The sequence below is a fragment of the Muntiacus reevesi genome, chromosome 21 (genome assembly GCF_963930625.1).
Source record: "Muntiacus reevesi chromosome 21, mMunRee1.1, whole genome shotgun sequence".
Taxonomy (NCBI): Eukaryota; Metazoa; Chordata; class Mammalia; order Artiodactyla; family Cervidae; genus Muntiacus; species Muntiacus reevesi.
In genome coordinates, this window is record NC_089269.1 from 1,821,123 (window position 1) to 1,844,745 (window position 23,623).

General features: G+C 38.5%; 1 non-coding gene across 1 annotated transcript; it reads left to right on the plus strand.

Moving 5' to 3' along the window:
* Positions 1-8,581: 8,581 nt before the first annotated feature.
* LOC136152556 (U6 spliceosomal RNA) lies at positions 8,582-8,688 on the plus strand. Its single transcript, XR_010660232.1, has one exon. It is a non-coding gene; the product is annotated as a U6 spliceosomal RNA (small nuclear RNA).
* The last annotated feature ends 14,935 nt before the right edge of the window (positions 8,689-23,623 follow it).

Genomic DNA, 23,623 nt, shown 5'->3' on the forward strand with positions numbered 1-23,623 from the left:
AACTTAGAATTAAAAAAAGACTTTTATGTGAAAAGTTAATGAAGAACTATTTTAATATAAAATATAACTGTAAGCAGGAGAAAAGAATGAAAATCTAGCTTGTGGCCAATTTTTTTTTAGTCCTTCCTTGTCAAATATAAATTCAAACATAAGTCTTGCATACTCTGAGACCATATTACTTTTGTATCTTCAACATTTGCATTACATCATTTCTTGAGCCTACAAGTGACCATTCACATTTCCTAGAGTGCACTGAGAATACATATTGATAACAAGGAGTTAATCCATACAGGAAGAAAATAAGAAGCCAATAATTCATTAGCTTGCTCAATATGTTCTAGCAAGTGTTGAAAATGGAATTCGAGCTCGGGTTTCTCCAACTCTAAAGGTTTTCCTCCCAGTCAACAGTTCCTAACATGTAGCACATGGATCTCTGTTTAGTAATTTAAAAATTGCAGAAACCAATATCTGATGGCTCAGTGGGTAAAGAATCCACTTGCAATGAAGGAGGTGCAGGAGATGTGGGTTCATTCCCTGGGTCAAGATGATCCGCTGGCAGAGGAAATGGCAACCCACTCCAGCATTCTTGCCTGGAAAATCCCCACAGACAGAGGAGCCCCGAGGGCTGCAGTCCACAGGTTTGGAGAGAATCAGTCACGAGAGAGCAACTAAGCATGCAGGCATGCATGCAATACATTTTAGAGACTAACGGAGTTGGCCATGGCTTTGGGTTCTCTGGATTTGAACCTTACCTTTTCCAGTCAATAGCCACACAGTCTTAAGACTTTACACTTCCTATGACTCAAAAGGAGAAAGAAGATAATAAAACCCTCAAAATATTTTATGTATAGGGACCAAGTATGATAATCATACTACAGTGATTGGAAGTCCGAGCTTATGGATGGGAACCACTACGTTACACCTGCTATACCTTAATAGAATTCTTTAACTTTGCATTTTCACAGCAGGTGAGAGATATTTCTTTTTGTTGTTGTTGCTATAACAAGAAATGTTTTTCTGATTAAAATTTATTCATTGGCACTTTGCCCCGACTAGTCTCCTGATAGAGGATATTCCCATATTTGTCAGAGTTAATTTTACCCAACATGGTTTCTTCTCCCGAGGTATCATGAAGCTTCTTTCACAGTGCATGATCTTACTTTGTGCAGTTTGCATCAGGCGTGGGAGCAGGGACTGTCTTCTATCTTTGAAAGTGAAAGTGAAGTCGCTCAGTCGTGTCCGACTCTTTGCGACCCCGTGGACTGTAGCCTGCACCAGGCTTCTCCATCCATGGGATTTTCCAGGCAAGAGTACTGGAGTGGATTGCCATTTCCTTCTCCAGGGGATCTTCCTGACCCAGGGATCGAACCGAGGTCTCAGGGACCGAACCCAGGTCTTCTGCCTTACAGGCAGACGCTTTATCCTCTGAGCCACCAGGGAAGCTGCTCCATCTTTGAGTAGAAATTAAAAAAAAAAAAAAAATCATTATGGTATGTATAGTGACTGCTAGAAAGCTTCCTGTTAACTAGTAATGCCTTGGGTTATATTTCTTTGCAAAAGTTGAATATCTGTTCAAGTTTATACTGACCCTAAGGATGAATGACTTTTTTTCAGATACTGACCTCCATTTAGTTAAAGCGTGATAGGTTCTACTTTCTCTTCAATCTCTCTGCGTAACTCCCATTTTATTTGAAATTGCTTGTGTGCATCATTAAAGAAACACATTTATATTTCTCTTAAAAATAACAGCTCCAGAAGGAAAAGAACTATCTTGAGTTTTCAGTATTTCCCCATTTAAAGAAGAAATGATTCTTTTGCAATGACTGCCATAAACTATTCAGACGACCGAAGCTTAGAAACCATGTAAGTACTGATAAGTATTTATGAATGGACTAGTGAATCATATTTCAACTGAATTCACCCTAGCCTTAACTACAAGAGACTTGCTTGCCTAATGTATTTGTGCTATAAGAATGTTTTTATTGCATTCAGTTTTGCATGCATATCTTGAACATACATGAAACAATGATTCTAAGATATAGTTCTGAAATATAAAATACAAAGAGCCTTATTAGTACACCTAGGAGACTGGAAGAAGCACATGATTCAGAAATTAGTTATGAGGATTATCCATCATTATCACCAACATTTAGAGAGTAGCTTTTTCTATAATGCTATAATATACATATTCTAATAAATGACAGTTTAAAATAAGCCCCTCTTAAATAATTTTGAAACAGTAGTGAACACTATGATTCAAAAAACATCATGAAAGCAAAAAAAAATTCTGTTTCATTGTTCATTTAATATGTTTGCATTTAATTTTTCAGTATAAGTGTAAATAGTACACGTAAGTGAATTAAAATACTGTGTTCACACATTTTCTTCCTTAAATGATTTTTAAATTGTGCCATTTAATCTTGTTACTTATTTTATTATTTTATTGTGCTACTTATTTTAGATTTTGTTGCTAGAAAATATGGTATAGTATAGTATAGGAGAAAAAAATCAGTATTTGTAGAACTGAAGGAGTTGGGGAGACTTACCTTCTGTTCTTACTTCCACCACAAAGTCATAAATGCAGCGAGGGAACTCAGCTTCCTCAAGACTCTTATTTCTTGTTTGAAAATGAGAAGTCTGGACCAGATATTCTCTGAAAATAGTTTGCATTAACAGTATGAATTTAAACCACCATCAAATTTTTACTCAACAGTGATTGAAATGAAAGGAATCTTTCCTCATATCGGACATAGCTACTTGAAGTTGATTTGGTTATGATTCAACATTTTAACAAATAATATGTCCCCCATTGAACTTCTGGATGTGATATGACTGTATCATAAAAAATACCTAGATTAGAATAAAATTAGGTTAGCTCTTGCCTGGTGAAGACTGAGTAGCCAGTGGGATTGTTACAGCAGAATGATGCCTGGGAATAATATGTGGCCAAACGGCTTAACTGTAGGGCTCTAAGTCAGTGATAAGATGAAACTGTCACGAGTGCCAGTAGGAGTTAGACTTGGGAAGAGCAGTGAGGACAGGGTTGGGTGGGGGTCTTATCCAAATATTCCAGTTTCTTTTGGGCATTTTTGTCACCTAAAGAGGACTTTCTGAAGAAGGGAATGGCTACCCACTCCAGTACTCTTGCCTAGGAGGAGTCTGGAGGGCTACAGTCCATGGGGTCGCAAAGAATCAGACAAGACTGAGTGGCTAGCACGTTCTCTTTTTTCACTTTTTCACAAACCATAGATGAAACAAGTAGTATGTAGGGCCCATCAATGACCTTGATAAGAAGTCTTCAGAAAGTTCAGAGTGTTAGGTAGGGCAGATAGTGGAAAACAATGAGAGTAAACCGAATTTTATGTGAGCTGTGAAGGAAAGATTTAAATGGTTGAAGAAATGGAGCAGTATTCTATTGGGGACAGTACTGCACATGCAAGTAAGTTGGTTCAAATGCACTGGGAATGTGAGGCATGTGGGATGATACATAGGAAAAAGGTCCGCATGGTGAGAAACATCCGCATTTCAGGATCATGGTTGTTTGGTTGTCCTCCGCTTCTCTCTTAAACATGGTATCAAGCAAAGAGTTCATCGCAAAGAGGTCACTTTCAAATAAACTATGGCTCAGGTAAACCGTAGTATTTTTTAAAGAGCTGCATGGATATAATTCAGCACTGAGTGGTTATTTCTCAAATTACTCTCTTTGTTGCACTGATCAAAATACAGAGAAATTTCAAAGCTCTAACACATGGCTTTCTGACTCTTGAAAAATATTTAAAATTACTCTCAGAAAAAGGAAAAGATAAATTTGATGTACACTAATATATTTACATTTCTGATTTGTCTTATTTATTAAACTCCACAAATCACCAGAATTAGGTAAAATTTGATTGAAATTTTAGGCAAATACTGTATTTTTTACAATGTTACTGAGCTTTTAAATCATGTTTCAAGTTTATTGCATCCAAGTATCCCAACACCCAGCCTTACACTTGTTTTACTACTTGGTCTTGACAGTTATTTTTACTTTAATTTTAACCTAAAGGAAATTAACCCTGAATATTCATTGGAAGGACTGATGGTGAAGCTCCAATACTTTGGCCACCTAATGTGAAGAGCTGACTCATTGGAAAAGACCCTGATCTGGGGAAGATTGAAGGCAGGAGGAGAAGGGGTCAAAAGAGGATGAAATGGTTGGATGGCATCACTGATTCAATGGATATGAATTTGAGCAAACTCTGGGAGATGTACTGCAGCCCACGGGGTCATAAAGAGTTGGACACAACTGAGCGACTGAACCACAACAATTTTAATTAAGGAGTAATTCATGTTACTGTTAAATACTACTTTCTAAAATTTTTGAATAGGTAAAATATTTATGAAGCTAAAATCATATATATGTGTGTGTGTGTGTACATATGTGTGTGTTTACTAAAAAAATTCTTTTTTTTCCACTCCCTTTCACCGTCCTCCAAGTTCCCATTTCATACTGCCACCGCCAACAAATAAACACTGTTGTTCCATTTTTCTATCCTTCTGTATATTTTATATATGTATGAGAAAGTAGTGGTACATACTTTTCCCACTCCAAACCTATGTTGTGATGATGTTTTCATACCATTATCTAAGGGTTTCCTTGGCCTTCATACATTATTTTAACCTTGAAAATATTATTTCTTGTTTCAAACCACTCTTGGAGAAATTTTCAAGGGCCTAAATTTCAAAAGACAGCCATAACCATCGTGTGGTGGTTGTTATCTTATTGTAATTAAATAAGGACTTATTAAAATTTGATTACCACTTTCAATTTCATTTGAAATCTTTACAGGTGATTCAATAATAAGTCACCTAATATTCAAATTTGTCTAAACCAGAAGTTAAAGCTTGTTCATGAAGTCCATCAAGCTATTAAAGACTGGATCATCTCAGAACTTAAGACACCATTTAACTAGAACTTAATGAAGCCTCTAAATGAAATATTTTTCAAAGTCAGACTTTCAGACACACTGTGCCAGTTTGGGCGTCTCAGGATTTCCTTGTCAGGGTGTTCTAAGGTGGCTTTGAAACTAGTGGTCCATTAACATTGGAAAGAAGTAGCAGAAGCTCTTGAATTCCAAATCATCTCTCTACTCTGGGCAAAAATCACTTCATAAGGAATATTCTAAGTTCACACCTCTCTCCTTCCACAGACTTGAGAGGAAAGTGTATTTCTATTCCAAATATAACTTGACCGGATCCTCACTTTTTCATCCCCATGTTTATGATTCCCTCTGACCAGTTCATGTATGGGTCTTCTCAGCGGCTGCTTCTGAGTGATCTACAGACGAAGCCCCAGCCCCAGACATGTGTGGCCCTGGTCGCCCCTCGCCCACACTGAGGGACCCTCTCCACCCCAAGCCCAGGTGCGGCTTCAGGCTCACGCTTTGCGCTCACAGAACTTCACCCGAGCGCTCCTCCACTGCGGCCTGCGGGCTTGATCCTGCCTTCTGAATAGCACTGGGGCAAATTCCATGGTAATAAAGATAATGATACCAGCCATACAGGATGGGTCCAAATTCTCCCTGGGATCTAAGGAGATCTCGTGGATCTGCTCTTCCTCTCAATACTGGAGTGGGTAGCCTTTCCCTTCTCCAGGGGATCTTCCCCACCCAGGGATCAAGCCCACTTCTCCCGCATTGGCAGGGGGATTCTTTACCCTGGGTTACCAGGAGGGCCCACGTGAAGACAAGTAGTGATCCAAACTTGCAGAGCTGCCATCATTGCCGCTGTGAGTATTACTGTCATTTTGCCAGAAAGTCAGCTTTGGAAACAGGATAAACCACCCAGGGTTCACGTCCCCAGAAGTCCCTGCTTCACGTGTCCCCGAGTCATGCATTCTCTGTCAGCCTCTGCCCGATCCAGGCCAGTGAGAAAAGCTGGAAGGTTCCCTGTGCTCCGACCTGTTCAATAAGCGATATTAGCCTGCATTTTAATTTGAATTGTGCCTTCCAGCTTTAGGGTCAGAATTACCTGCCAAATTTTTCATCTTCTTCTACACCCTAGAGTGGTTTATGTGGCATAGAAATGATCTGTTCTTTTCTTGATCTATTCTTTTATTGCCTTAAAATTATCCTAGTCTTGGTATATTTTAGGAGTGCTTTTTTAATCTTAAAATTTTCTTATGGTTTTTGATATTTTAAGGTTTTCAACCTAATTCCGAGTCAGTTTTTCTCCTTGGAAATCATCTGTGATCTAGATCTTTAGATTTCTTGGAACAAAATTACACTTCATTTTATCATAATAAAAAAATCTTGTGTGTAAAAGACAGAAATAGTCCCTAAATAACAAAAAGTAATTTGGGCAATTAAGATATATCCTTTCACACAGAAATAGAGAAATGAAAATTAATTTAAAGAGTACAAAGAGGAAAAAGACAAAACAGATATTTTATATAGCAAAATGACAATTTTATAAGATAAAACAAGCATAACTATAAGTAATATGCTATGGTATAAAATAATTCTGCCATAAAAGTCTGTATGTTTATACAGTAAGAATGGTTTTGCTTCTGACTTGATTTCTACTTGGACAAAAATTATCTAATCTCTCTGTTCTCAGTGAAATAAAAGGGGAAGAGTTAGGCTAGTTTAACTTCAAGATCACTTTAAAAAATATAATTATAGTTATTATTTTAAGTGATATTTTCAGGTAACAGCGATTTAAAAATTGATGAATAATTGCAATTGCATTTTACTTTAGGGTAAACTATACAGAAAAAAAAATCTGTAATCATGAGAACATCTATAGTTTACAAACAATAATGACAAATCCCATTTATGAAGTTTCTTTTGTACCAGGAGTTGTTAAAACTTTGCTTGTATGGTCTCATTTAATGCTCCTTATAACCTTGTATTAGCATGCTAGAGCTCCGTAACAGAGGCTGAGAGGCTTAAGCAGCAGAAATGTATCACAGTTCTGGAGACTAGAAGTCCAAGATTAAGGCATTGGCGTGAGTGGTTCCTTCTGGAAGTCCTGAGGGAAGGATCTGTTTCAAGATTCTGTCTGTAACTTGTAGATTACTGCCTTCTCCCTGTGTCTCTTCCCATTGAATTCTCTCTGTATCTGTGTTAAAACTTCCTCTTATGAAAACACCAGTCATATTGTATTAGGGCCAGCCTTACTCATCTTATTTTCCTTACCTCTGTAAAAACTCTGAATAGCCTAAACTAGCAGGAGTTCGGATTTCAGCCAAAAACAAATCTTATGAAGTTCTTACTAGTATTTTCCCTATTAGAAAAATAAACTAAAAAATGAAACAATCTTCCCTCTTTGAAAAATAAAATTAAAAATGAGGTGATTTATCTTGGATCACACGGCCAATAAAAAGATTTGAACCCGAGTCTATTTCTCTTGTAGCCCCTACTCTTATTAGCTGTTCTTACTTTCAGACAATTACAATTATAGGAATTGAAAGCCTCACTGCCTCTGACTACAGTCAAAGAAGCAAGCTATTTCAAAACAGCTTTCTATGGAACTCAGGTACATGTTAATTATCAGAGGAAAAGGGAAAACAGAGCACAATGCATGGTAACGTTCAAGAGATGGATGTTTGGCCTTAGAGTACATAATTACTTGTAAAATATGTTTACCTTTTTTCCCAATGATAAAAATAATGCATATCTATTGTAGTATGTGGATATTAAAATATATAAAAAAGAAAAGTTATAATCACATACAGTCCCATCTTTTAGGGCTAAATATTATTAATAATTTTCTTTCTAGAATTTTCAGTTAATACATACTGATACATTATATATAGCTTTAAACCTTGTTTTTTTACTAAAAGTAGTTACACAATCCTTCTTCCATTTACCATTCTTTGGCATCATGGTATATTCCTGTAAATTCACATATTGAAATAATTTCCAACCTATAAAAAGGCCATAAAAATACTACAAGCACTCTCATTATTGACTGGATTTCCCAATCGTTAATATTCAACAATATTTGTCTTGTTCTTGCTTTCCTGCGTGTGCTTCCTAAGAACAAGGAAATTGAATTGCTTATCCATAGTACAATTATGAAATCTAAGAAACTAACATTGATACAGTACTGTTACCTAATACACAGATCATATTCAAATTTTGCACATTGCCCCAATAATATCATTTATATCAAAAATTGTAGTGGAAATTCCAGAAGAAACTCTGCTCTGGGATTTCCTCCAGGCTCACGTATTCTATTCAGTTCTCCCTAGCCTTTAATCCTTTGACCTTGAGCAGCATTTTAGTCCATCTTTGTCTTTCGTGACCTTGACATCTTAGAGTACAAGCCAGGTATCTTGTGGAACGCCACCCTCAGATTGGGTTTTATTATAAGGAATTCTTACAACTCAATAACAAAATACAGAAATGAACAAAAAGTTAAAACAATGAGATACCACTACACACATATTAGAAATGCCAAAATCCAGAATGCTGATAACCCCCAAATTTGGAAAGGATGTGGAGCAATAGGAACTCTCATTCCTTATTGGTGGGTATGCAAAGATGGTACAGCAACTTTTCAGGAGCATTTGGCAGTTTCTTATTAAACCAAACTTGTGTTCACTTCGGCAGCACATATACTAAAATTGGAATGATACAGAGAAGATTAGCATGGCCCCTGCACAAGGATGACACGCAAATTCATGAAGTGTTCCATGTTTTTTAAAAAATAAAAAAAATTAAAAATAAACTAAACAATCTTATTATAGATCCAGAAAGTATGCTTTTTGATATTTAAAACCAAAAGAATTGAAAACTATGACTACACAAAAAGATGCATATAGATAAGTTTATAGCAGTTTTATTCATAACTGCTAAAATTTGGAAGCAACCAAAATGTCTTTTAGTAAGTCAATGCATAAGTGGTATATCCAGAAAATGGAATACTACTCAATGCTAAAAAATGAGCTATCATGACATAATAAGATATGGAAGAAACTTAAGTGAATATTATTAAGTTAAAGAAGCCAACATTAGAAGGTCAAATACGGCGTTACTCCATTTATATGGAGATCTAGAAAAGACGAAACTGTACAGACAGTAGAAAGATGAGTGGTTGCCTGGGGTGAGAGTGGGGGAGCAATGAACAGGCAGAAGAGACTATTTTCAGGGCAGTGAATATTACAATAATGGGTGGATGTAATTACAAGTTTATCCGAACCCAGAGCCTGTACAAAACCAGGAGTGAACCCTAAGGTAAACTATGGGCTTTGGATAATTATGGTGCGTCTATGAAGGTTCTTCCTTCGTAAGAATGTCCCATTCTGTGGTGATGCTGTGCTCTATGGCTACATACATGTGGGGGTGGGGTGTATGGCAAATTTCTGTTTCTTCATCTTGATGTTATTGTAAGTCTAAAACTGTTCTAAAAATACTGTTTAATTTTTTTTTTAATTCAGAGCTCAACCCTTCTTTTTAAAAAAGTGGGCAAAGGACCTCAATAGACATTTCTTTAAACAAGACATACAAATGGCCAACAGGTATATGAAAAGGTACTGAATATAACTAATCATCAGGAAATGCAAACCAAGATCACAATGAGATATCATCTCACATCTATTTGAATAGCTGTTATATGTATGTGTGTGCATGTCTGTGTGTGCATGTGTATTAGATAAGTTGTGGAGAAACTTGAACCCCTGCACACTACTGATGGGAGTGTAAATTTTAGCTGATATAGAAAACAGTGGAGGTTCCTCAAAAAATTAAAAATAGAAATACTACATGATCCAAAAATCTCTCTTCTGGTTGTATATTCAGAAGTACTTAAATCAGAATCTTGAAGAATTGGCTGCACTTCTATGTTCATTGCAGTGCTGTTTTTATTATTTTTTTAGCATCACTCTAGCCACGATGCTTCCCATGTGGCACAATGGTAAAGAATCTGCCTGCCCGCGTGGGAGACACAGGCGAGCCGAGTTCAGCCCCCGGGTTGAGAAGATCCCCTGAAGGAGGCAATGGCAACCCACTCCAGTACTCTTGCCTGAAGAATCTTATGGACAGAGGAGCCTGGCAGACTACAGGCTAGGGGGTCTCAGTAAGTCAGACAACTGAGCAGGCACACATCTTTTGGGGTTCCCAGGTGGTGCTCGTGGTGAAGACTCCATCTGCCAACACAGGAGACTCAGGAGACATGGGTTTGATCCCTGGATCAGGAAGATCCCCTTGAGAAGGAAATGGCAGCCCACTCAAGTATTCTTGCCTGGAGAATTCCATGAACAGAAGAGGCTGGCAGACCACAGTCTATGGGGCCATGAAGAGCCAGACACAACTGAGCGCAGTGTACCTAACCTAACCAAGACATGGAAATGATCCAGATGTCCATCAGCAGATGGATGGATTGAGAAAAAGTGGTATATACATGCAGTGGATACTATTCACCCTGAATAAGGAAGGGAATCCCACCATTTGCAACAACATGGATGGCCCTGGATGACATTAAGGATTTGGAAGGCAGTTCAGTTCAGTTCAGTCACTCAGTCGCGTCCGACTCTTTGTGACTCCATGAACTGCAGCACGCCAGGCTTCCCTGTCCATCACCAACTCCCAGAACTTGCTCAAACTCATGTCCATCGAGTCAGTGATGTCACCCAACCATCTCATCCTTTGTCATCCCCTTCTCCTCCTGCCTCCAATTGGAAGGCAGAGCAAAGTGAAATGAGTCAGTACAAGGACAAATTCTGCATTATTCCTCTTCTACCAAGACTTAAAATAGAAAAAATGTATAGAAGCAGACATTAGGATAATGATTATGAGAAGATGGGAGTAGAAAGACACTGGGGTAGTTGTTGAAGAGATATAAAGGCACAGTTACATAGACTAGTAAATTCCAAAGACCTGCCTATAGTCAATGATCAGGTATTGCGTACTTAAAACTTTGTTAAAATAATAAATTCCACGTTAAGTTCTCTTACTACAAAAAGTACACACTTCACTCACACACACAAACATAGCGGCAAAGGGCACAATGAAACTTATGGAGGCTATTTCTATGTTTATTTCCATTACAGTGGTTACAATAACATGAGTGTATACATATATGTCCAAAATCACCAAATGTATAATTTCATGCAGATTTTTGTATATCAATTATACCTCAATACAACTGGAAAAAAGACTTATAAATAAATATTCACAGCAACTTTATCTTTAATAACCAAAAATGGGAAATAGTCAGCATATATGTCAACATATAAATGGATAAGCAAATTTTAATGCACCCGTACAATGGGATGACATTCAGCAACAAAAATGAATGAACTCTTCCTACACAGCAACATAGATGTAACAGTTAGACTGAAGCAGAGAAGGCTGACCCCCACCACTGCTTCCAAATGGACATATTGTAAGATTTCATATGTATGAAATTTCAAAAAATGAAACGCACCTACAGTTACAGAAAGCATAACACAGTTTCCTGATGACAAGAATGATGAAGGCAAGAAGAGAAAAGGAGGAATTACAGACAGACTTCTGAAAGTAATGAATTTGTAGTGCTGGTGTCGGTTTCATGAGTAAATATATATGTCAAAACTCATTGGGATGTTCACTTTAAATATGTATGTTTTATTTATTTTTCAGTTATCTTCAATAAAGCTGAAAATTATTGAACCTAAGATAACAAGACACTTTTATAGTTTAAAATTGTATATAGAATTTAAATTTTAATATTTCAACAAATATATAAAAATGAAAATATTTTAAAGGGATTTTTTTAATGAATAGGACAAAAGGGAAGGAGAGGAATCCCAGGGAGAGAAAATATCAAGTACAAAAGTCCCTGGGACAGGAAAGAACTTTTCCGTAACCTAAAGAAGATTTGGTTGGCATGCTATGAGAGTTGGTAGTGAGGACTGGTGTCAGGTAAGGTCAGAAAGGCCAGCAGGTATCAGTTCCTCCAGGACTTTCTAAGTCTCTTTTTAAAAAAGATTTTGCATATTTTATTAAATGCAAAGAGACTGAAATAAGAAGGTACTCTGCAAACCATGAAAGTCTGCTCTGGCTTGTAACTGGAAAATAACTGAGGAAAACAATAGTAGAAGCGACAGCAGATTGCCCTAGGCTAGTGGCAGTGGGGATGGAAGGAAATAGGGCCAAAGTGTAATTTGGGGACAGAAATGACAGTCCTTTCGTCAGATGTGGAGAATGAGAGTAAGAGAAGTGAAAGGAAATCTTCCAGTTTAATATCGTGAGAAGGTGATTAAAAAGTGTCAAACAGTAAGATAAAAATGTTACCAGAGGAGAAATTTATAAGGAAAGTATCAAAACCTTGAACATAATGAATTTGAGATATCTGTAAAACATCTAAGTGAAATTGAAGCAAACTTAAGTGGGTACATAAAGCAACATGTCTGAAAGCATGACCCTTATTGAAGACATATATGTGTACATAATCGATTGACCTACTCTCTGATTATTTCCTTAGCCCACATATCTCAAAAATAAAAATGCTTTGTGAATACTTCTGGGAACATTAACATTTTAAAAATATATTTCATGCATTGGATATAATTTTAAGAAATGCTACATTGCTCTATAAGAGCTGACTCATTGGAAAAGACCCTGATGCTGGGAAAGACTGAAGGCAGGAGGAGAAGGGGATGACAGAGGATGAGGTGGTTGGAAGGCATCATCAACTCGATGAACATGGGTTTGGGTGGACTCTGGGAGTTGGTGATGGACAGGGAGGCCTGGCGTGCTGCAGTTCATGGGGTCACAAAGAGTCGGACACGACTGAGCGACGGAACTGAACCGAACATTTCTCTATATATTCTATAAGTGAATCTGTAGCCATATAAGAAGGTGTTTCCATATAAGACCCTTGTCAAGGTGTTCATAGATATTTTAATCACAGTTCATTTTGTATGACTATAAAGAGAACAGGTAAATTAGAGATCAATATAAGATAATTGTCACCAAGTGTATTTTAAGTTGATTTACCTCTGGTCAATCAGTTTACTATAGTTCTCTAGAATATCTGATTCTACACAAACTGGAAGCATTTTTTGTGTTGAGAAATCATGGTAAAAAATAGTCTAGGTTCTAGGTTTAATGATTTAAAAAGATGTATTTAAACATATTCGATTATAGATGATTAACATACCAGTAAAGTTTTAGTTACACTAACATAATCATCGTCTAGTCAAAGCTATGGTTTTTCCAGTAATCATGTATGGATGTGAGAGTTGGAGTATAAAGAAAGCTGAGCACTGAAGAATTGATGCTTTTGAACTGTGATGTTGGAGAAGACTCTTGAGAGTTCCTTGGGCTGCAAGGAGATCAAACCAGTCCATCCTGAAGGAAATCAGTCCTGAATATTCACTGGAAGGACTGATGCTGAAGCTGAAACTCCAATATTTTGGCCACCTTATGCGAAGAACTGATTCATTGGGAAAGACCCTGATGCTGGGAAAGATTAAAGGTAGGAAGAGGAGGGGATGACAGAGGATAAGATGGATGGCATCACCAAGTCGATGGACATGAGTTTGGGCAAGCTCTGGGGGTTGGTGATGGACAGGGAAGCCTCGCATCTGCAATCCATGGGGTCACAGACATGGCTGTGCAACTGAACTGAACTGAACTGAATCACTGTATAATTGAGGGAAACTTTTCTTACAACTCTTCTTAATGAGGATATACCTCAGACACAGAGACTCACGATAAGAGTTTAGAAAATCGACTCTTCAGCTCTCTTCACAAGTCGGGCATCCTCAGACCTCCTCGGTGGTACACTGGGTGGGGACCCACCTGCCAATTCTGGGCCTTGGGCTCGATCCCTCATCTGGGAAGACTCCACATGCCACGGAGCAACCGAAGCCTGCGAGCCACAGCCAACAAGCCTGGAGAGAAGGCACACTTTAGTCGGCTCAGTGGTAAAGAATCCGTCTGCCGATGCAGGAGACACACCAACCCAGGAAGACCCCACACGCCGTGGAGTAACTAAGCCTGTGTGCCAGAGCTACTGAGCTCCTTTCCCCCAGTCCATTGTCCCATGCCCAGTTCTAGCTGCCGCTTCCTGTCCTGCACGCAGGCTTCTCAGGGGGCAGGTCAGGTGGTCTGGTGTGCCGATATTTTTAGAATTTTCTAGTTTGCTGCGATCTACACAGGCAAAGTCTTTAGTATACTCAATAAAGCAAAAGTAAACCGTGTTTTGGAATTCTCTTACTTTTTTTATTATCCGTCGATTCCATTAGGCCTTTTCTATTCAATGAAGTAACAAAATCATAGCAATGAAAGGATCTTCATTTCATCTTTATTTGGCCCCTCATTATAGAAGGCAGGAAAGGTCTTGAGGCAGTTTGGAAGGAGGCTCAGAAGGAGGAAAAGACAGTTCCGATTTCACCCAATGACAGGCTCAAAGCCACAGCTCAGATCTTCACACCACCCAGGATTCTCTTCCTCCACAAAACACTAGGTAACTAACATCTTAGGGACAAGGCATTGCCCTTCACAATGTAGAACTCTCTAAAACTAGTATTCCTCTGCTCTGACACCTATGGGGGCATTGTGCTGGTGAGCCACAAGCTTTCTGTATGGCCAGCTGAGCATAATTTTATAATCTGCATTGCACTCCACTACTCTTTAGGTTCAAAGGAAGTCTCATGAAAAAGATCATAAACAGTGGTCATTAGACTCCTATTTTCTGGTGCAAGACCTTACTCTCCTCCCCCCACCCCTCCTTCCTCAGCACACGCTTCACTTGCTTGGAGCATTCCCATAGACGCGCATCACAACCTGCTCATCTGCATCCTTCTTCCTTATCAGGGTATCTTTTTCCAGGCATTTTCCAGAGAACACCTTCCCATCTGCTGGGCTGTTCTTGTCCTGCTCACTCCTCTTGCACTGAGGCAGTGCAAGGTGGAGGAAGGCGTGACTGTGTTTGTGAGAGTGGCGCTCACAGCATGGGGCGGGTGGTAGAGTACTGAGATCTCCCTCTCACCAGAGAACTTCCCAGGGACATGTCCTATGCCCGTTTGCCCCAGCATTTTAGGACGTACCTCATTTACCTGATGATATTTTCTTCCTTCTTTTGGAGCTCTAAAGAATTTCAAGACTAGTAGAGCAGGCTGGGGAAAGATGGTGAAAGTGAAGGGCAAATGAAAACTTAGCTTTCCTTCTTCTTTTGTGAGATGTCCATGTGGGGTGGGATGAAATAAAACATCATAAAAAAGTTTTAAAAGTCAACAGCCCTTTCTTCCTTTAGTTAAACCACCAAACATTAAGCCTCCAGTCATATCAGGTTAAACAATAGATGTTCAAGGGAGTTATTGGCCACTTGATCCATAAACAAACAAATACAAAATTCTACATTTGGTTTCTTCTTAGATAAAACACCTTGCTAGGTTTTTTGCTTTTTTTTTTTTTTTTACAAATGAAGAAATTAAAACCTAGTGAGGCAGAATGACTTTCTCCTATATAATGAAAGAAGCTGGTACCAGTGCTGGACTAGTGCCCAGAGTTAGTTCTGTGCCAACTATCATTTCTAACAACTCTCTCATTACAAAATAAAAACATTCTGAACAATAATAATGAACTATTATATTGTGAACATGTAGGGGGGCATATCATGTGATGAATGATACATAATATATATATATATATATATATATATATATACACTATACATATACATACATACATATTTTTAGAGTTGCTTCTTTCTACCTGAAATGAGCCTTCATGGTGAGTTAAATGGTTGTGATAATAATACCCCTTATGTGCATCCAAAGAGAAATAAAGGAAAAGGTATTTATAGTTCCTTACTCTCCATACAAAAAAAATCCCTTGGGACAAATTCTTTGAATCAAGAGCTTTAGGATAACCCAGTTATAGACTAAAACTGCAAGAGAACAAACTGATCTTTATTTCCAATCTTTTAAAAATTGCTTTTGCTCTATATACTTGCTCTATATATTGCTTTTACTCATATCTATAATACATATAATATTTCAGAACCAAATACAGTGTTTATGCATAATATGGATCAGCCAACTTCAAGAAGCTTGTCGACTGTATTTTCAAACCTTTGTAGTTGCTATGGTTAATGGAACTCAGTGAATTGACAAAGTAACTCCCTTCATGTTCTTCATGGAGACAAAGTCATTGTCTCCATTACTGTGCTAAAATAGCTTTTTTGCTATGATAAATGGGCAGACCGTGATCCTGTGCTTAATTTTCCTTTTAACGTTTAGACAGATGCTCTTTTCTGGGTCAACCAGTTTTCTCAGTCCGTCGTCTGTGTGATGCTTCCGTTTTCTTTGTTTTAAAGCCATTGCTGTAGCAATTCCCTTGCTTTTTACTGAGGTTCAGTTTTCAGATTGGTAGACTGTGTTCTGGTGGGCCCAGTGATCTCTCTTCAAATAAGCAAGATAGCTCCTTTTTCTTTTAATATATGTGTTTCTTCTTCAGATCCAGTTAAAAGCATTGACTTGTCAATACTTGCTGCTTCAAACTGTCAAAGGCAGTTTTCCCCATAATAGAATAAACTGAAAAACATCACTAAGCTGTAGTGTAATTCGATATTCAGGATTCCAAATGATTTTTATAAATCAAAGGGGAATATCACACTCAGAATTGTTTCCATACCTATAAAAGACATAGAAAGTTTTGCCACTTTTTTTCCCCTTTTTGCTCAATATTTCAATACTTGCCAAATTTTTCAACTCTGTTTAATGATTTTTCCTTCATCAGATAATAATTTTAAAGAATCACTTCCCTGGTGTCTCAGTGATAAAGAATCTGCCTGCCAAGCAGGAGACGTGAGTTCGAGCCTGGGTCTGGAATACCCCGTGGAGTAGGAAATGGCAACCCACTCCAGTCTTCTTGCCTAGGAAATCCTATGGACAAAGGAGCCTGGAGGGCTAGGGTCAAAAAGAGTCAGGCATGACTTAGAGGCTAAACAACAACATAAACAGTATAAGCAGGAAGCCCATAAAACTTTCAAATATTTACAAGTTATTAGATATTACTATAGTAACTTAAGATTACATTATTATTTTTAAACAAAAGTTGTGTCTTTTTTCAAATTCCCTCTTATGCAGAGTTATAAGGTAAAAATGGCCATAAAACCCGAGCATGCTCAGCTTGGGTTCTGATGACTCTGGCTCTTGGAGAATTTTGAAAATTCCATTTGCATTGCCCTGGAAAGTTGAACTGATAATAGAGAAATTAGAGAGAGTCAACTCTTTGATAATTACTAATATATTTTTTGAGCACGTAAATAGCAAAATTTATCAATATTTATGTAACAGTTGTCCCAGTGTTAAATATTTGAGTTTAGTTACTCAATCTTAGTTAATTTGAAAAACTAAGAAATATACACATGTATAAAGCTAAGAATTTAAAGCGTTTACATTGTGAATATTTGTTTTAGTGGAAAATACACTTTAAAAATTATATGTGGTAAATCTTACAAAATGTCATGAACGAAATATTTTTCTTCTTCCTTGTTCTTCGGTAGACATGCAGATATTAATGATATTACAATTTTCAGTGCCTTTAACATTTCAAAACACCTATGTTTTTAGATATCTTTCTATATATTCCAAAACATTTCTGGCTTTCCTTCTTAAGATATTGTACAGAATAAGACCTATATGCCAGTTGCAAAAGGATATAAGTCTGGGAGCTCTTGAAGACTATAATTCTTTTAAGAAAGATTCAGACATCATTCTTTGTGAAGCAAGAATAAAATCATGCCCTTTATTCATTGTCAATGGACTCTCTCTTCCAGAATACATTACTATCTTTTATCTAATAGCCTATTACAGACTGCAGAGCATGTAAAAGCTGTGATATTGCTCAGGGTCTACAGATTTCATTTTTTATTTCAATGCCATTATTAAATAACCCCTCAGATGGAAATTCAATACTAGCATGCTACATGATAAGCTATGTTAATAGCTCATGTTATGCAAGAATTGAGCAATTACTTGAAATTTAATAGCAGGTCTGTGAAAATGTGTAATTGGCCAGATTCTCACCCACAGTAATGTTATGTAGTTACCTTAGTGATAGCAGATTAGCGTGTGGTCTTTTGTAAAAAGCTTATGAAGCACAGCCAGATGACTCAAGAGGGGATTCCTTTTGTAAGGCTTTATTGGAATGAGAGAGATAGACACACTTTGAGGAGTGGTTGACTTGAATAGAAATGGAAGTTCTACAGTGAGATTCAAGTGGCAAAAACCTGATGATTTTGATTTTTTTCCATCTTACACATGTATATGTCTCCTTGAAAGCAGGCCTTGTAGAGACTTTTGCAATAAGAAGACTGTTATAAGTTTTAAATATACTGCAGATGGGAAGGTTAATTTAAAAAGAAAAAAAAATCTCAAATATAAAAAGTCAAGAATGAAGAAGGAAAAATAATCACCAGCTGGCAGATTAGGTGTAATTATAATTAATGATGATGATGTTATTATATTCAGAGAGCAGTGGTACAGGGAAGCCACATTTAAAAAAAAAAAAAAGAGCAATCATGAGAAGTTTGAAATGTTGGCTCATCAGTAGGAGCCATAGAGCTGTGTACTTACTGAATTGATATAGATGATTCTCATGGCATTTCATAATTAAAAAACATTTTTTTCTATACCAGTGAAAACCCTCAGAAAATCATGGAGCTAAAAGTTAAATCAAAGATAATGTTTAAGAAAGGGCTTTAATTTGAAATTCTCAGTCAAACTATTTATCCAGTAGCAAGAAATAGGATAAGGACTGAGAGCTAGAAGAGACCATTTTGTACAAATTGGTGTTTCCAACAAAGCCAGACAAAGTCAGAGTGATTCTTCATCCAAGGTCACAACAGCTAATTAGTGAAAGAGTTAGGGCTAAATCCCAAGATTCTAGTTGCATAGACCAGGGATCATTAGAACTGACTTGTTAAGGTAAAGACCTTTAGGTGAAATTTTAGGTGAAATAAAGGAAAAATCTTTTTATTAGATGTTGCATTAAATGCAAACAATGATGACCCCACAAGACATATGGTTTTGAATATCAGTGGGGATTAAGAGCAGGAGAGTCACAGAAATGTAGGAAGAGGGCTCCTGCCGTTAATGTGATTCCGTACAAAGGCACCGGCCCTGAGACCCAGCACAGAGGCAAGAGAGTGCAACGCCGCTCGACGACAAGGGAGGGAGGCCCGCTGGCTAAAGTTAAAGCGGCTGCTGGAGAGAGGCCCCCGCAGGAACTGCGCCCAGGGATGCCGCCGAGAACACCCTCTGCAGTCTCACTGTAGCCGGTAGCAGCGCACGCGCGCCCCACGCCCGCCGGTACCGAGCGCACGCGCCGCCCCCGAGCCACCGGGGCTGGGCAAGCGTCCCGTGTCCCCGCCGCACCCGGCGTCGGCGCCTCACCAGGGGGCGAGCATCACCCTGCGAAGATACTGAACCACTGCGGGGCCGGGTGCAGGCCCTCGGCCTTGAGCTTCGTACACAGAGCCGACAGGAGCGGCCCCCAGGGCCCCCAAGGCTCACAGCGGCTGAGCCACGCTGGGCACCGGCCGGAGCCCCGACACAGCTCCCTGGCCGCCCCGGGCTGCGCAGGGCCTGAGCTCATCGTCCCTGCGTGGCAGCTGACCACAGCCATCCCAGCCAGCACCCTGAACGGCCGCAGCCAGGACCAGCATCGCTTCCAACCCTCCCTTTAACTCAGCCGGCCCCGCAGTGCCGAAGGGACGCCCGCAGAAACCTGTCCCCGCTGGCCGGGGAAGGCCGTGCTGGGGGCCCGTGGAACAGCTCCTACAGGCCCGCCTGTTCACGACTGAGGGTGCAATCATGCTGTCCCATACACAGAGATAGACACAGAGACAGGCAGAATGAGCAGACGTGCGAGTATATTCCAAACCGAAAATCAAGGCAAATCTCCCAAAAAGACCTTAGTGAAACAGAGATAAGGAAGCTGTATGATAGAGTTCAAAACAAAGGTCATAAAAACGCTCACTGATCTCAGCTGAAGAGCAGGCGAACACAGTGAGAACAACAAAGAGGTAGAAAATATAAGACAGTACCAAACAGAAATTATAACCGAACTAAAAAATACACTAGAGCGGTTCGTGAATCAGTAAGCGGACAGACAAAGTGATGAAAATAGCCAAACTGGACAGAGCAGCTCAATGACAAAAGGATTCTAAACAGTGAAGCTCCTCCAAGCGATCTCTGGGAAAGCTCCGAGCAGAATGATGTTCATGTTACAGGAGCCCAAGAAGAAGAAGAGGAAGGCGAGAAAAGTCATTGGAATAAATAATGGCTAAAAAATTCCCTCATCTGGAGAAGGAAGCAGACCTCCAGCTCCAAGAAGCCCGGAAAGTTCCAAATATGTTGAATTCAGAGAAACACACCAAGACACGTTATAATTAAAATGGTGAACGTTAAGGATAAAGAGAGACCCTTAAAAGCAACTAAGCAAAATGAAAGCTTTTCCTCTAAGATCAGGAACAAGCAAGGATGCCGACTCTCACTGCTTTTATTTAACATAGTACTGGAAGTCTTAGCCACAGCAATTAGGGAGCAAAAAATAGGTAAATAAATAAAAGGCATCCAAATTGGAAAGAAAGAAGTTAAGCTGTCACTATTCACTGATGACAATATGATACATAGAAAATCTCAAAGATTCCACAAAAAAAAATTAGAATAAATAAATGAATTCAGGAAAGTTGCATGATACAAATAGTATACAAAACTCTGTTGCTTTTCTATACATTAATAAAGAGCGATCAGAAAGAGAAATGAAGAAAATAATCCAGTTTAAAATTGGACCAAAAATAATAAAATATCTAGAAATAAACTAAACCAGAGAGAAAACCCGTGCTCAGAAAACTATGAAACATCGGTAAGAGACATTTTTGTGTGCGCAGTGGCTTCACTGTGTCTGACTCTTTGTGACCCCATGTACCACAGCCCACCAGATTCCTCTGTCCATGGAGTGTCCCAGGCAAGAATACTGGAGTGGATTGTCATTCCCTACTCCAGAGGATCTTCTTGACCCAGGGATCAAACCCACATCTTCTGCATTGCAGGTGGATTCTTTCATAGCTGAGCCATCAGAGAAACCCAGAAGCAATTTAAGATGACATAAATAAATGGAAAAATATACTGTGCCCATAGATTGAAAGAGTTAACATTGTTAAAATGTTATCTATCCATACTATCCAAAGTAACCTATCAATTTGATGCAATCCTCATCAAAATACCAATGGCATTTTTTTACAGAAGTGGAACTAAATACCAAATTTGTACAGAACCACAAAAGATTCAAAATAATCAAAGAAGAACAAAGGTGGAGGAATCATGCTCCTTAATTTCAGACTGTACTGCAGAGTTATAATGATTTAAACAGTGAGGTCCTGGCACAAAAACAGACACACAGATCAGCAGAACAGAACAGAGAACCCAGAAATAAACCCATACTTACACGGCCAGTTAGTCTGTGACAAAGGAGACAAGAATATACAACGGGAAAAAGACAGGATCTCCAGGAAGCTGTGTTGGGAAAACTGGACAGCTACATGTGAAAGAATGAAGCTGTATCACTTTCTTATACCATATACACAAATAAATCCAAAATAAATTTAAGGCTTGAATGTAAGGACCTGAAATCTTAAAACTCCTGAAAGGAAACAAGCAAAGGAGAAACAGACTCACTGATACAGGGAACTGGTGAGACAGGAGTTACTCAGCTGTGTTTTTGTAGATGCAGTTCTTGCCCTGATGTTTATGCCCATCCATCTCGTTTCAAAAAACGGCTTTTCTTGGTTGGAGGCCTGCCTGGTGCGCCTTCTAAACACTGGATAGTTTTATCCAGTGTTTACAGGCTTGAAGGTTAGTTTTTGAAAGTAAAAATCTCCTGTTCTTGGTACTCCACCATGCTAAATGAGTCCCAAGGCAGTACCCCCAATATCGGACAGAGTTTTTGGTGAGGCAGTTATTTCATGTTTTATTTAGGTCCCTTTTGCCATTTTTAAATATTTTTTTTATTTTTAATTTTTATTCATTTCCATATAATAGCTTGTATAAAATGCTGTGTAGACAAAAAGCATTTCTGAAACTTGGTCACTCCTTTGAGATTTGTACAGATTACATGCTTAAAAAAAAGTCAACAGTGGAAGAATTTTTATCTCTAAGGACAGAGGTAGATTTGATTTGGAAATAGTCAAAAGTCACTTGAGACTAGGTCTGGTGAAATACAGTAGGGGATTACCTAATTCCTTATTCATAATTGTGTGAAATAAGCATATAAAAGGATGACCTATATTACTGTTAAAATATCTCACAACATGCCACTCTCAAAGGAAACAATTTTTACCAGAACATGTAATTGTTTTTAAAGTTTTTCTTTGGGTACAAAAATATGTATCCAATTTTATGACAAAATATCTATGGTTCTAACAGTGGGTCCAAGTTGGGAATGCCTGGGAGACAATGTGAGTGAAGACTCCCGATTGTAATCCTAGGCCCCTTTCTCCTGAGAACCATGGTATTTGTACTGCATTTAACTCCTTTGGCTTCTATCCTCCTTCCCTTAGGAAGATTTGTCTCCCATAAGTTAGGTTAATCTTTTTCCAAATGCATTTATTTTCAGGCCTTTGGCTCCTTCTAGGAAGGCATGGCTACCTTTGACTATGACTTGAAGTATCTCAGACTTTCTGAACATTGATTTTGGGGAGGTTTTGTCCACCTCTTCACCGGTTACGACATAATGCCTCTTGGATTCAGCATGGATTCATCTTGACCTCCAATTTTATGCTTACCTAAACCTGACATACTTTTAATGACCTGGGAGCCACTGTTTGGTATGTTTCCCTCATGGTGTTAAACCAAGATTAAAATACTGATCTACTTGAAATGATTGCTATGTAAATAGTGTTGTGTCTGAAAAATATAATCTATTTTAAGTCCTTAGTCCTTGGCTTTGTTGTCACAATATAAAAGCTCCAATCCACCTGTGCATCCGGTGTTTGCCAGCGTTGTCATCACCTGCAGGAACTGTAAGACATGTTTATCCACCTTAAACAAGAGGGCTGGGTTTGAGGTCTGCCCTGCTTAGGTGAGTCTGAGTAAATGCCAGAAATGTTAACTTCAGCCACAGTGCTTTCTTGGTAAATAAAGAATATTATAGTACTTTCAATTCTTTATAGTTGAACAATGAGTCCATTTGAGATAATAATTTCAACTTTGATCTAATAATAGCATTATTTAAGCTAATCATTTCAACTCTCTGTATATGATTACTCAGAACTGTTGTGAAAATTTAGAAACAAATGATGCTCATTCTATATTCCGCTCAGATAAAATTGCCATCAGCTCAGCAATAACCTGATGTTCTTTTAAGAGCTCTGTCTCTGTTATTTGTCTGTTGATGCACAAGTTTGCCCAAATATTAGCAGCTTAAAACAACAACAAATAATCAAGGGCCAGGTCCTGGAAGATCAGCTGGATGGTTCTGACTCAGTCTCACGAGGTTGCATTCGAGTTGTCGCTCAGGGCACCCTTCACATGAAGACTCGACTGGGGATGGAGGTGCAGTCTCCTGACTCACTCACACGGTTGTTGGCAGAAGGCTTCACTTCCTTTGCAAGGGAATGTCTCTATTTGGCTGTTCATGAC